Consider the following 13,577-nt stretch of genomic DNA (forward strand, 5'->3'; position numbering starts at 1 on the left):
AGAGAATGTTGTCACATTTTCCACAGGCCTTTCTATGAAGGCCAACAACAGAAGCTACAACAAGACTAATTATCTCTCACAAGACATAGATTTTTTGCCTACTTTATGTTTCTATCTGATGCATATCTCCAGGGAGCTCTAATACAAAAGAGCTCTGATTTTTTTATTTGTTTATGTATATATGATACAATTGATCAAACATTGTCTTTTGACAATTGTTATAGTTTTTATATTGAAATTTTGAGCAATATTCTATATATTTATGCATTGGGTTGGTGATAGACAACCTACATATATATTTTTAATGCACAAGGTGTATCTTTGAATTGTAATTTTCACTTTTTTATGGAAATGAAAATTATGATTTTTCCTTGGGAGAAAAAAAAAAAAAAAAACATCAAAGATTTTTAGAGCCTATTAGTTTATCTAGCAAAGGATGGCCCTATTTCGTCATCTTCTCCATGTAATTTGGTTTTCAATCCTTATCCTACTGGTCCTATCCCCCGAGTGCTTCTACCCTTTTTCTTCAATGGTTCTCCATTGGCCCTAGTCGCTTCCACAATGAACTTTACTCTACTACTAGAGTTTTCCTCAAGCTCAGCTACCTTACTAATCCGAATTGGATCCATAGAAGATTGTCAAAGAACCATGACCGTATCAGGTTAGAACAAATCTCTAAAGAATCCAAAATAGTGATCAAAAACACCCTAAACCAGTGGCAATGGCATCCAGCGTGGAACGACGAGCACCTCGGTCAAAGCGTGCTGACCGAGGCCCATGGAGATTGCGCAAGAGGCCGAATTAGCCCTTGGGAGCCCCGAATCAGGAAACAGAGGTGATTTTTGATGCATGATTAGGCTAATCGCACATCGTTGGGCGAACAGGGCCAAAATGGAGGAAGCCTGAGCACTCGGTCGCGTTGGGAATTGGAGAACCATGGGCGGAAAAGGTAAAAGCGCTAAAGTACAAAGGCGGGAGCCACGCTCTAGAAAACTGGTGGTATTGATCGGGGCGCCCTTGAACGATAAGAGGTTTTGGATGAGAGCGGAGCGATTCCATACATCGATCGACGTGTGGCAAGTGGAGGTGAGAGAAAATCACCGTTGATCGCGTGCTATCAGTCGAGACAGATCAGACGGCTGAGATCGCGCCTGATGGAGGAAGCAGAACCGGCAGGGAATTAAGCCGCATTTTAGAAGGAATTTGGAATCCGTCTGACCGCCACGGTGGAGAAACAACGTATCCACAACATAACTAAAGAAATAAACCGACGAAGTAGGCTGGCACCATTTAGAGGAAAACAAGTGGCCACTCCTTGAGCATTCATGATGACGCCGAACAGGGAACTCCAAGCGCAACTGCAGAAGGTGAATCGATAGAGGCGGAAGAGGAACTGAACCAGCATGGGATTGAAAGGCTTCAAAGCCATGAACAGAGACAGGATACAGAGGGAATCATTCATCGAGAGGGACAGAGAACCCCAAGAGACAGAGAAAGAAACCAAAATCCCAAGAGGAGGACGGAACACAGAGAAAGAAGGCAGTAAAGCAAAGCAGAAGAGGAGAGAGGGTCGAGCTGACCAGAGGCAGCATTGAGCACTAGAGGCTTGAGAGATCCAAGCCATCCCAGAGAGGATCTGTCCAAGCTGATCACCACATTGGGATCTCCCTTGTAGACCAGAAGGTCATAGAGCCCGTAGGAAGAAGAAGTCTATGTACTCAAGTGGCTTGGGGAATCCGAGAACCACCCTACCAAGCAAAACCTACTTCAGGAGAACTCACAGTGAGTTCATGTTCCTTTGGAGTGGTATTGCAAGGAGACAGTAATACATACTAATCATCAACCACTTCAATATCTACACTCCCAAACTAAGTTGCAGCAATCAAGACATTACAGATGGGTGGGGTTTCTACAACAGTTTCATTTAGTCATCAGATATAAAAAGGGCATACATAACAAGGTTGCAGACATGTTATCTAGACCCATTATAAATGCATCTACCATACTTAAGCATAATTATGTACTACATGAAAGCTATATAGAACAATATGCTCAGGATATGGACTTTAAAGATGTAGATGCAACTTTGAGTCAAGGCAAAAGAGTAGAAGAATTGGACTATCATGTGAAGGACCGACTCTTATATCATTGTGGGAAACTCTGCATTCCCCAAACTAATAGGATAAAGATAATTAGGGAAGCACACACTTCTCTGATATTAGGTCACTTTAGGGTAAGTAAAACAGTTGCACAGCTACAAAGGTTCTACTATTGGCCGAAAATGAATGAGACACTTTCTAGATATGTAAGAGGGTGTGCCATGTGTGCTAAAAGCAAGCCCAACAATAGAAAACTAGGCTTGTACACTCCATTACCAGTTCCTTCTCACCCTTGGGAAAGTGTTTCCATGGATTTTGTTGGAGGACTACCTAAATCTAGGAAGGGTCATGATTATTTACATGTTGTTGTGGATAGGTTCAACAAAATGTGTATTTTGATACCTTGTAGTAAACAGATTACAGTTGAACAGACTGCAAAATTGTTCTTTGAACATGTATGGGTTCATTTTCGATTACCCACTTCCATTGTATCTTATCGAGACACCCGATTTGTGGGGAAGTTTTGGTCGAGTCTGTGGGAACTGATGGACACCAAACTGAAGAAAATCATAGCTTTTCATCCACAAACAGATGGCCAGACAGAAGTAGTAAACAGGACAGTGATCCAGTTACCGAGAGGTTATTACAGAAAACATCCTAAGCTTTGGGATGAACACTTGTGTTATGTGCAGCATGCTTACAACAGAGCAAAACACTCTTATACACAAAGATCTCCTTTTGAGACCTATTTTGATTTCACACCAAGGTCTCCTTTGGATTTTGTATTTGGTAAAGATACCATGGTTGATGGATACAGTGATGTGGATAAGGCAACTAGGTTCATTGAACAGATCTAGGAGATCCACCAGGCAGTACAGGAATAGCTGGAAAAGAGCCAGGCCAAGTATAAGGCTAGGCATGAAAAGCATCGAATGGAGCATAGTTTTCAAGTTGGAGACCAAGTCTGGCTATATATCAACAAGGACAGGATGCAAGGTGAAGGTAAAAAGCTAAAGCCTATCAGGTATGGACCCTCTAGGGTACTTGAGAAGATTGGTGAAATGATTTTCGCCTTGATCTACCAGCTTAGATGCACATCTACTCAGTCATAAATGCAAATCGCTTGAGATTGTTTGAACCTTCAATGATTGAGGACCCTGAAGAGCAGAGTCAATTGCCTTCTATTGATGATCTACTACCTGAATATCTTAATGAATTGAAGGAAGACACAGTGCTGGACAAGAAGTGAGGACAACGTGCAGGGGAAATGTCGAATACCTCAGGATTGGGCTCAAAGGTTCAAAGCCAAGCAGCGCAAAGTGGATTGAGATTGGACAAGTGAGAAAGCAATACCCTCACTTAGTCGCTTGAAAACCAACTTTTGGTGGTCCAAAAGCTTTCTCAGTGGGAAGGCCGTGATCCGAATTGAATCCATAGAAGACTGTCAAAGAACCATGACTGTATCATGTCGGAACAAATCTCTAAAGAATCCAAAATAGCGATAAAAAACACCCTAAACCAGTGGCAATGGCAGCCAGTGTGGAACGACGAGGACCTCAGTCAAAGCGCGCTGACCGAGGTCCATGGAGACTACACGGGAGGCCAAATTAGCCCCTGGGAGCCCCGGATCGGGAAACGAAGGTGATCTTTGATGCACGATTAGGCTAATCGTGCATCGCTAGGCGAACAGGGCCAAAATGGAGGAAGCCTAAGCACACGGTCACGTTGGGAACCAGAGAACCGCGAGTGGAAAAGGTAAAAGCACTAAAGTATAAAGGCAGGACCCGCGCCCTAGAAAACTGGTGGTATTGATCGGGGCGTCCTTGAACAGTAAGAGGTTTTGGACGAGAGAGGAGTGATTCCATACATAGATTGACACGTGGCAAGCGGAGGTGAGAGAAAACTTTCATTGATCGCACGCTATCGATCAAGCAAGTCAACCGCGCGAAACATGCATATGGCGTTGGATCTGGAGGGCTCAGATCGGACAACTGAGATCACACCTGATGGAGGAAGCGGAACCGATAGGGAATTAAGCCGCGTTTTAGAAGGGATTTGGAATCCGTCTGACCGCCACGGTGGAGAAAGAACGCATCCACGATGTAACTGAAGAAAAGAACTGACGAAGCAGGTTGGCGCTGTTTAGAGGAGGACAAGTGGCCACTCCCTGAGCATTCATGATGACGCCGAACAAGGAACTCCAAGCGCAGCTGCAGAAGGTGAATCGACAGAGGCGGAAGAGGAACTGAATTGGCATGGGAACGAAAGGCTTCAAAGCCATGAACAGAGACAGGATACAGAGGGAATCAGTCATTGAGAGGGACAGAGAACCCCAGAGAGACAAAGAAAGAGACCAGAATCCCAAGAGGAGGACGGAACACAGAGAAAGAAGGTAGTAAAGAAAAGCAGAAGAGGACAGAGGGTCGAGCTGACCAGAAGCAGCATCGAGCTCCAGAGGCTTGAGAGATCCGAGCCATCCCGGAGAGGATCTATCCGGGCTGAGCACCACATTGGGCTCTCCCCTATAGACTAGAAGGTCACAAAGATGGTAGGAAGAAGAAGTCTTTGTACTCAAGTGGCTTGGGGAATCCAAGAACCACCCTGCCAAGCAAAACTTGCTTCAAGAAAACTCACAGTGAGTTCCTGTATTGTAATTTCTCTGCTTAAAGACACAATAAAACAAGGCCACCACTGAAAGCTAGACTAGAGACGTAGCCCTGGAGAATAGGGTGAACTCCTTATTAAAATTTCTTGTGTCTTTGTGTTTTCTTACTGTATTTCTCTACTGTCTTTCCATTTAAATGTATGTGTATTGGCAATCTGATCGATCCATTGCTTAAACCACACAGAACACAAACCAGCACATGAGTCTGTAATACCTTTGTTTAATAAATCTTTAACTGATGTCACTCATAGGGTGAATATCAGATCACCTACTATCCATGGTTGTCAATTCGGTTCAAACTTCATCCTGTAATTGCTCCATCTTGATCTACAACAATTCAAATTTAATGTCCATTAACAATTGATAAGTCTTGTGCTCATCTTCCTCTATTAAGCTCCTTTTCTTTAGCATGTTCAACAACCCTTATATTGATTTCAAAAGTCTTACCAGGAGCCAATTCGTTTTTTCCTACTCATCCTCCTGATATGGTTACCCTAAATCTGCCATTGCAGAACTTAGTTGCACCATGCTTCGAGACTCAAGGATTAACAACTGCCTTTGTTCATAATTGTGGACACTCAGCAGTAGCATAGATGGTTTCAAAGATAGCACTAATCCATATCTACTTGTGTCTACCTCTAATCCACCACCCTGGATCATTGAATTACAAAGCTTTCAAATCCATACCTAAATCACAACAAATTAATTGGAATGACAATTGATTGATACAAATAAATAGAAGTATTAACTCCATTATGCATTGAATTCAATGCGCTAGCTATGTTGAGGCTCCCCTTTCCTGAGTATACTTCTTCCAAAATTGATTTATTAAAACTCGATGCCACTTGTGTGTGCATGTTACATCCTCCATTCACCAGATGTTATGGTGGTATAGATAGGGGTGTGCTTCCTTTGGTCTACATGGATGGGGAGCTAATGAAGGTTTCCACTCCTTTCTTCCTAAACCCGGAATGCAGGTCAAAATACAATGGCTTAAGAAGAGAGATGTTTGGGCAGTTCCCAGATAAAGAACCTGATCAATTATTCAGCTATGAAAGCCTTTACTAATACAATTTTCATTATAATATTTATTTCCAAGGTTCATGGTATAGGTGAGTTTAAAATCATCCTTTGATCTAATTCTAAGTTTCCCTACTCCAGTATAGTTCTTTTGTTAACCAATCAATCAACTTTTATGTTCAGATGTCTATATATGTGGAAAAAATCAATTTGTTCAAATTGCAATGATTGCAAAACAATCCTTTGTAAAATAGGGGGAAGAGTTGAGTTTTTGCATTCCCTTAGCTTCGAAATCATTGAGTTTCCAAACACTAATATTTTGGTGATTTTCTTCTCTATTGCTAATTTCAATCCATACCAAAGCACAAGATATTCAACTTGGTTTTTGGATGCTACACCCAAACCCCAAGCATATTGAGTCTCTTTTTGTTTATCAAGACGAAAGATAACCCCTCTTTCTCTTTCCACCGGGTCTTTATTCAGTAATGTTATTATTATTTATTTATTTTTATTATTAAGTTATTACCTTTTAATAATATTTTTTTTTAAATGAATGAGTAAAGTTTCTATTAATTCTGTGCCTCAAACGGAGCAAAAAGATACCCAGGAAGATTACATCCAAATCCAAAGAGCAGTTTCTTCATTGAGATACAAAAGGAGTATGTCAAAAGTAGGAGTTGGAAGGTAGCTACTATGTTAACATTCTACAAACTTCACAACAACAATAAACACTATAAAATTGCCCAACCAAAAATAAGACTTTACAATATGTTTTCATTAATCAGGGAGGGATCAATTATAGAAGAGAATTCAGATCAAATTTCAAATTTCTTGGTTGACCTCTGAAGCCACTGCTTGTAGTGCTATATTGCTTACCCATATGTCACTGAAGTTGAAGATTTTTCAGTTGATGTCAGAGGGCGTCGATCTCGTATTCATGTCGAGACACTTTGTATTTAAGAGCCTGCAATTCCTTGACCAAAAACAGAATGGAGCGAAATTGATGGTGAATTTTCCATAACATGTCAATAATATAAATTTGATGATCTTTGGGGGGGGTGAGGACAGTTGTTGCATGTTCCCACACCCCCCTAGGAAAAATTGTGGACTTTGTGATGTTCTATTAAAGAATTTCCAGTTACGTTATTAAGGGAGACTGTTAAATGTGAAGCTGTAATTCACCGTCGGAAACCACTCCCCGACAATCCGTCGTCGACAACCACTCCCCAACTATCCGCCATCACCGCCACAGCCACGCCAAACCTAAGAACTTGCCATTAATTCTGGATGCTTCTTCTTGTTCTATAAATTTGTATTATTCTGCTCAAGGAGGAAAGCAAAGACCCAGACCTTCCAGTAATGCAAAGTTCATGTTTTCTATGTTTTTAGTTTTCATTCTGCTAAATTCATCTATTGTCTCTATCTCTTGTCTTATTTTCTCTACGCTTCTCTGTCTGTAATCTATCTGGTTCGCTCTGCTCTAACAAATAGTATCAGAGCCTTCTTGATCCCTTATTTGATGCCCAATCTCCTTCCTTATCTCCTCATCTGCAGAATCCCATCCGACAACATCCACCACTAGAATCTGCAAGCTTAAAGCTGAGAACGCAGTCAATTGGGTCGCTCTCTTCCACCGGCCTCAGGAACTCTGAAGGAATAGTTGCTAGGCCGCCCAATTCCCGACTCTCCACTCTCATTGGTGCCATGATGACCAACCGAATGGAATTTTCTCTGCTGGATTATCATCTGTAAGTTCGAGTAGCCTAGGATTCCACTGCAATGGATTTGCAGCGGAAAGGATTATAGAGCACCGGCGTGGAAGACGTACTGCAATGGCATGCAACGAACGACAATTTAAACTCTTTGGTTGCATTTTGACAAGTAATCTTTGCATTCATACTCTTCTTGATACATAGGATGTGGGAAAATTAAAAAGGCTATGGTGAAACATACATATATCGTTTATCATAATTCGGTGGAGTGGAGTGTTTTTATGGTGAACATATATATTCATATATTTTTACATTCACTATAAAATATATTTAAGTTTGGTTTTTCTTTAACCAAAAAAAAGGGGGTAAGGATATTATTGTTTTGTCATATATTATATGTGAAAAATAATAATTTAAAAAAAAGAGGAGATAAAAAGTTTTATTTTGTAAAGGGGCAACTTGTTTTTTTTGGGGCGTGAATTTTGTTCACAATGGAGACAACAATTACAGATATGGAGAAGTTGAGAGGGGCTAATTTTTCCCTATGGAAATCACAGATGGAGGATATACTAATTTTAAAAGATCAGTATTTTCCGATTGAGGACACAACAAAGAAACCCTCATCGATGACGGATGAAGAGTGGAATAAGCTAGATAAAAAGGCGATTGCGACAATCTGCCAATATCTAGCAAAGAACGTGTATTTCAATGTGTTCGGAGAAAAGACATCAAAAGGATTATGGAAGAAGCTCCATCATCTATATGAGAAGAACGCGACATTAAACAAAGTGTTTATGAAGAAGCTTTATAATCTCAAGATGAAGGAGGGTACTTCAGTTGTTCAACACTTGAATGAATTCAATATTATTACTAGTCATCTTGCCTCTCTTAAAATAATTCCAGATGATGAAATTAGAGCTATTTTGTTAATGTGTTCTATGCCATACATCTAGGAAAATTTAATTGTAGCTATGAGCACTTCAGCAACTACAGGGACCCTGAAGTTTGATGATGTTAGCAGTGGTTTAATGAATGAGGAGTTGCGACACAAGTCAATTACGGAAACCGAGGGAGGAGAAGCTCTATATCTCGCTGATCATCATAGGAGAATTGATTGAGGCCGACAAGGGAAATCAAGTCCGAGAGGCCGATCAAAGTCAAGAAGGGGCAGGATCATCTGCTTGCATTGCGAAAAACCTGGGCAAATGAAGAAAGAATGTCGATTCTGGAAGAAAGGACAAAAGGATCAGAGACCGGTCAATACAAATCACAAGTCATCCAACACAAATGAAGGTGAGACTACTGTTGTGGCCATAGATGGTGATGTTTTGTTTACTATTTCAGTAGAGGATGCATGTTTATATACATCTAGCAGTAGCTTTGACTGGATCCTAGACTCTCGAGCATCTCACCATGTAACCCCATGCAATGATAGTTTTGTTGCATATAATCTTGGTGATTATGGTAGAGTGCATTTGCGGAATAATCATTTTTGCAGTATTGTTGGAGTGGGAGATGTCCATATCAAGATGAAGGATGGACAAGATATATTGTTGAAACAGGTCAGGCATGTACCCGAAATGCGCATGAGTTTGATCTCTATGGGACGACTGGATGATGAAGGTTATTTCACAAACTTTGGAAAAGGAGGCTAGAAAATTAGCAAAGGAGCATTGGTCGTGGCCAGAGGACCCAAGACAGGGACATTATATACATTGAAGGTAATGATAGGAAAATTAGATTTAGTTGTTGTCACAAAAGAAGGAAATTCAGTAGATCTGTGGCATAAGCGCTTAGGTCACATGAGTGAGAAGGGTTTCAAAATCCTTCCTGGTAAAAATTTATTGTCAAGTTTGAAATCCTACAATCTTGATATTTGTGAGCATTATATATATGGTAGGAAAAGTGATCCAGGTGGATCTTCAGACACAATGGCATGGAAAAGCTCAAAATTTAAAGTGGTAGAAAGGCAAGTATCTTGACATCAGATCGAAGTGCTCGTCGCCCTGATTCCAATGGTGTGAACGACACTCCAATCCGAGTCCGGATGATGAAGTTATCGCCAAAAGACTCTGCCTTTGTTCCTTTGGAAAATGAGGCATTTTCTCTAAAAAATGGGTTTAAAGCCTTTAAAAGGTAAATCGCAATCAGAGGAGTCAAAAGGCGGGCTTAAGGCAATGACAGAGGAACCCCCGATCAGCGATCTCCGACTAATCGCAATCGGGGGAAAGAGATGTGCGACATCGGAGAAACAGAAGGCATGGACCCCGCCCATCCGATACACGAGGTGAGATATCGGCGATCGGCGGATCAACATATCGGCGATCGGTGAATTGGCACATTGGCGATCGGCGAATTGGCATATCGGCGATTGGCGGATCGGCATATCGGCAATCAACGGATCCAAAGGAAAGAACCCCCTGGCCGTTATAGGTGCGATACGCCAATGCAATCTGCCGACAGTGATCGATGATCGGAGATTCCCCGCTACAATGACCATGGACAACACGATATGTTGACAGCGATAAAGGGCCAGACGCGATGGGTTTATAGACCCGATTTGATATATTTTTGAAGTCCGGTTTTTCAGGTTTTCTAATATTTTCTATGTATTATCGATTTGAACGAAAAAAGAGCCATTTCGGGGTTTTGTTCGAACAACTTCCATAATAAACACACCGACCTCCGATCTAAGCATGCTTGTAACAAAAGAGATTATTATAAAACCCGATGAGCATGCAAAAGTACGGGAGAGAGGATTTTTTCACGCAATTCGAGGTAGAAGCAGTGTAGGAGGGGCGAAAGTGCATTTTGGCTTAATTGGACAAATCTTATATGTTTTCAGTCCCTCTCGATGCCACAGACGCAGTGGTGCTATCCATTTATCCATCTAAGTTTTCCATTTCTCAGTCATTTTCCAGAATGAAGGTATAAAACTCCTTTTATGTAACTGATGATGGTGTTCTCTTCTTTTCATGCCATTTAATGAATGAAGGCCTCCCCATTGATCGAGTAGGGCCCGAAGATGTAGTCCAAGTTGGATGAACTCTGTTATCAATTCTGGTTGTCTTCTTTTCATGCCTTATGTGTTTCGTCTTCTTCTTTCATGTGCACATTAAATTTCTATGGTTAAGCTGCAATTTTCACATGTGATTCTTTTAATACATCTATAAGCAAAAGATCCCTGGATCAAGTGGTATCAGAGCAAGTATTTTTAGATGTGAATTTCATGTTTGTATGCTGACAAGAAACAGGCTCCGAAGAGGCGAAGGGGAATTAGAGCCTTTCGATCCCGAAGCGGGGTGTGCACATCGAAGGAGAGACATGGAAGAAGACAAGGCTCATCTTGAAGAGGAAGTAAACTTCCGCAAGACCTTTTATGCAATGGAAGATCATGTTGAGAAGCTGCTCTCAAGACTTGAAAAACTTGAAAGTGCAGAGAAAAGAACTCCAGAAGGACAAGGTTCGATACATGGAGATGATGGAGGAGATCCACCTCCTTCTCCCTGCACAAGCGAAAGTTCTTCTTCCTTCCATCACCATCATCATAGGAATTCAAGGGATGCACAAAAGAAGCATTTCTTTAAATTAGATGTCAAATTTTATCTTCCCATGTTTAATGGTGAAAGTAATGTAGAAAAGCTTAATAATTGGATTAGGCAAATTGAGATCTACTGCAAGATTCAGCAGATCATGGAGGATGAGGCAAAGATTCAGCTGGCCTCTCTACGGCTGAACAGCACCACTCTCGTCTGGTGGGAGGGCAGATTGCAAAGCAATAAGAACATGGGTAACCACCTTTCCTCATGCCCTGACTTCATTTCTGCGTGAAAGGAACAGTTTTATCCCTTGGGTTACAAGCAAAAAGCATTAATGGATTGGTAGTATTTAAGGCAAGGAAAAGGTCAGGATGTTCAGAGTTTTACAAAGGAGTTTAGAAAGCAAGCACTCAATTTGGGTATTTCCCTTGATACACTTGAAGTAGTAACTAAGTATATTGGGTCATTACATAGTTACATTAGGCATTCATTATTATTGTTTGAACCTACTACCATTGACTCGGCCAGTGTAAAAGCCATTCATGTGGAAAACAGGGGAACACAGGGACAAGAGGACCACTCAAAGAGAACTGCGACAGCCAAGAGAAGGGGAGAAAAGCCCTCTTGCACACATTGTAAGAAAGAGGGGCATGACAAAAAGAATTGCTGGAAGTTTCACCCTGAGCTGAGACCTGAGAGGAATGACAGAAAGGGGAAGCAGAAGGCTGTCGCCACCGTGCAGCAAAGCCCAGATTTCAAGTCAGAGGAAGACGACAAGGTCACAGCTACAAGATTTGCACGAGGTAGGCCCATTGACTTGGGGTCTGACTCCGGTGACGAGACGAAGTTTGCAGCCTTTGGGATCGCGGCAGGAGGACCCATAGAGTTGGGGTCTGATTCCGGCAATGAATCAAGGATTTCCACCGACATAACACTCCCCGCAGCAGGACGCCAAGAACTTGAGGAGATCAACCACCATGCCCAAGCAAAGAATGCAAAGCTAAGGAGGCTTCTACAGGAGGCAAGGGAAGAAAACCAAAGATTATTACGCTAGCTTCAAGCTAAGGATGCGGCCTTGGAAAATCTGCAACATAGCCATCTGGAGGTAAAAAACGATTCTCCGATTTCATATGATTTTCATGATGATGAGTTTGTTGCCTTTGAAAAACATACTACAGGGATTGGATCCAAACTAATGAAGGAAATGGGATATCAAGGAAAGGGCCTTGGCATCAAAGGCCAAGGCATCATAAACCCCATAAAAGTCTAGGAATTTCCGCGCCATGCAGGACTCGGATACACCAGAAAGGAGCTGGGGGAAAGCTCCAATATAGCGAGTAACCAACCAACGACAGACGACGAAATTCCTTCCTCACAGTCCAGCAATAACAAAGGCTCCATGAACACTTATTGAAGGAACACCAAGGGAAAGCGCCGCAAGGCAGCCTCGAAAGTTGGAGGAGAAAGAATCATTGTAGTCATTGTAACCAAGAGGGGCACCAACAAACCTCGTGTCTGATACTCCACGCTCTGGAAACATCGCTAGAGGCGCTGAAAGGTGAACATGTTCAACAGATAAATCCTCCCCATTCACGGTGGTCTGCTTTATTAAGTTGGTTTTTTTAGGGGTAGTAGCTTGCTATGGCCACCATTGTAAATCATATGTTGCAAGTAAATGTAAAAATTATGGTGTGTGTCCCATCACTTCAAAGATGCAACAATGATATTTTGGCTTTTCCTTATTAGTATTTGAGACACTAATTACTTTTTATGTAATCCTTAGCCAATAAGTGTGTGCTTTGAACTCTTGGCAAGGAGGGGTTGTTGAGTCATGTGTGGTGTGCATGATTGCAAGAATGTACCGGTTTCGCGTGCAGGTGATTGAAAGTGTGGATTGAGACAGCATGCTAATGCTTTTGGGGTCCAAAAGCTCTTTAGTGGGGAGGATTGATCCAAGTGGATCTTCAGACACAATGGCATGGAAAAGCTCAAAATTTAAAGTGGTAGAAAGAAAATTATCTTGAAATCAGATCGAAGTGCTCATTGCCCTGATTCCAACGGTGCGAATGGCACTCCAATATGAGATGAAGTTATCACCAAAAGACTCTGCCTTTGTTCCTTTGGAAAATGAGGCATTTTCTCTAAAAATGGTTTTAAAGCCTTTAAAAGGTAAATCGCAATCGGAGGAGTCAAAAGGCGAGCTTAAGGCAAGGATGGAGGAACCCCCGATCAGCAATCTCCAACTAATCGCAATCGGGGGCAAGCGATGGGCGATATCGGAGAAACAGAAGGCATGGACCCTGTCGATCTGATACACGAGGTGCGATATCGGCGATCGGTGGGCTGGCACATCGGCAATTGGCAAATCGGCATATCGGTGAATCGACACGTCAGCGATCGGTGAATTGACATATCGGCGATTGGCAGATCAGCGGATCCAAAGGAAAGAACCCCCAAGCTGTTATAAGTACGATATGCCGATGCGATCTGCCAACAACGATCGGCGATCGGATATTCCCCGCTACAATGGCCATGGACAACA

This window comes from Pinus tabuliformis, chromosome Q (genome assembly GCF_031772625.1).
Source record: "Pinus tabuliformis cultivar Carrire ecotype Pingquan chromosome Q, CPIR1, whole genome shotgun sequence".
In the NCBI taxonomy this organism is placed as follows: Eukaryota; Viridiplantae; Streptophyta; class Pinopsida; order Pinales; family Pinaceae; genus Pinus; species Pinus tabuliformis.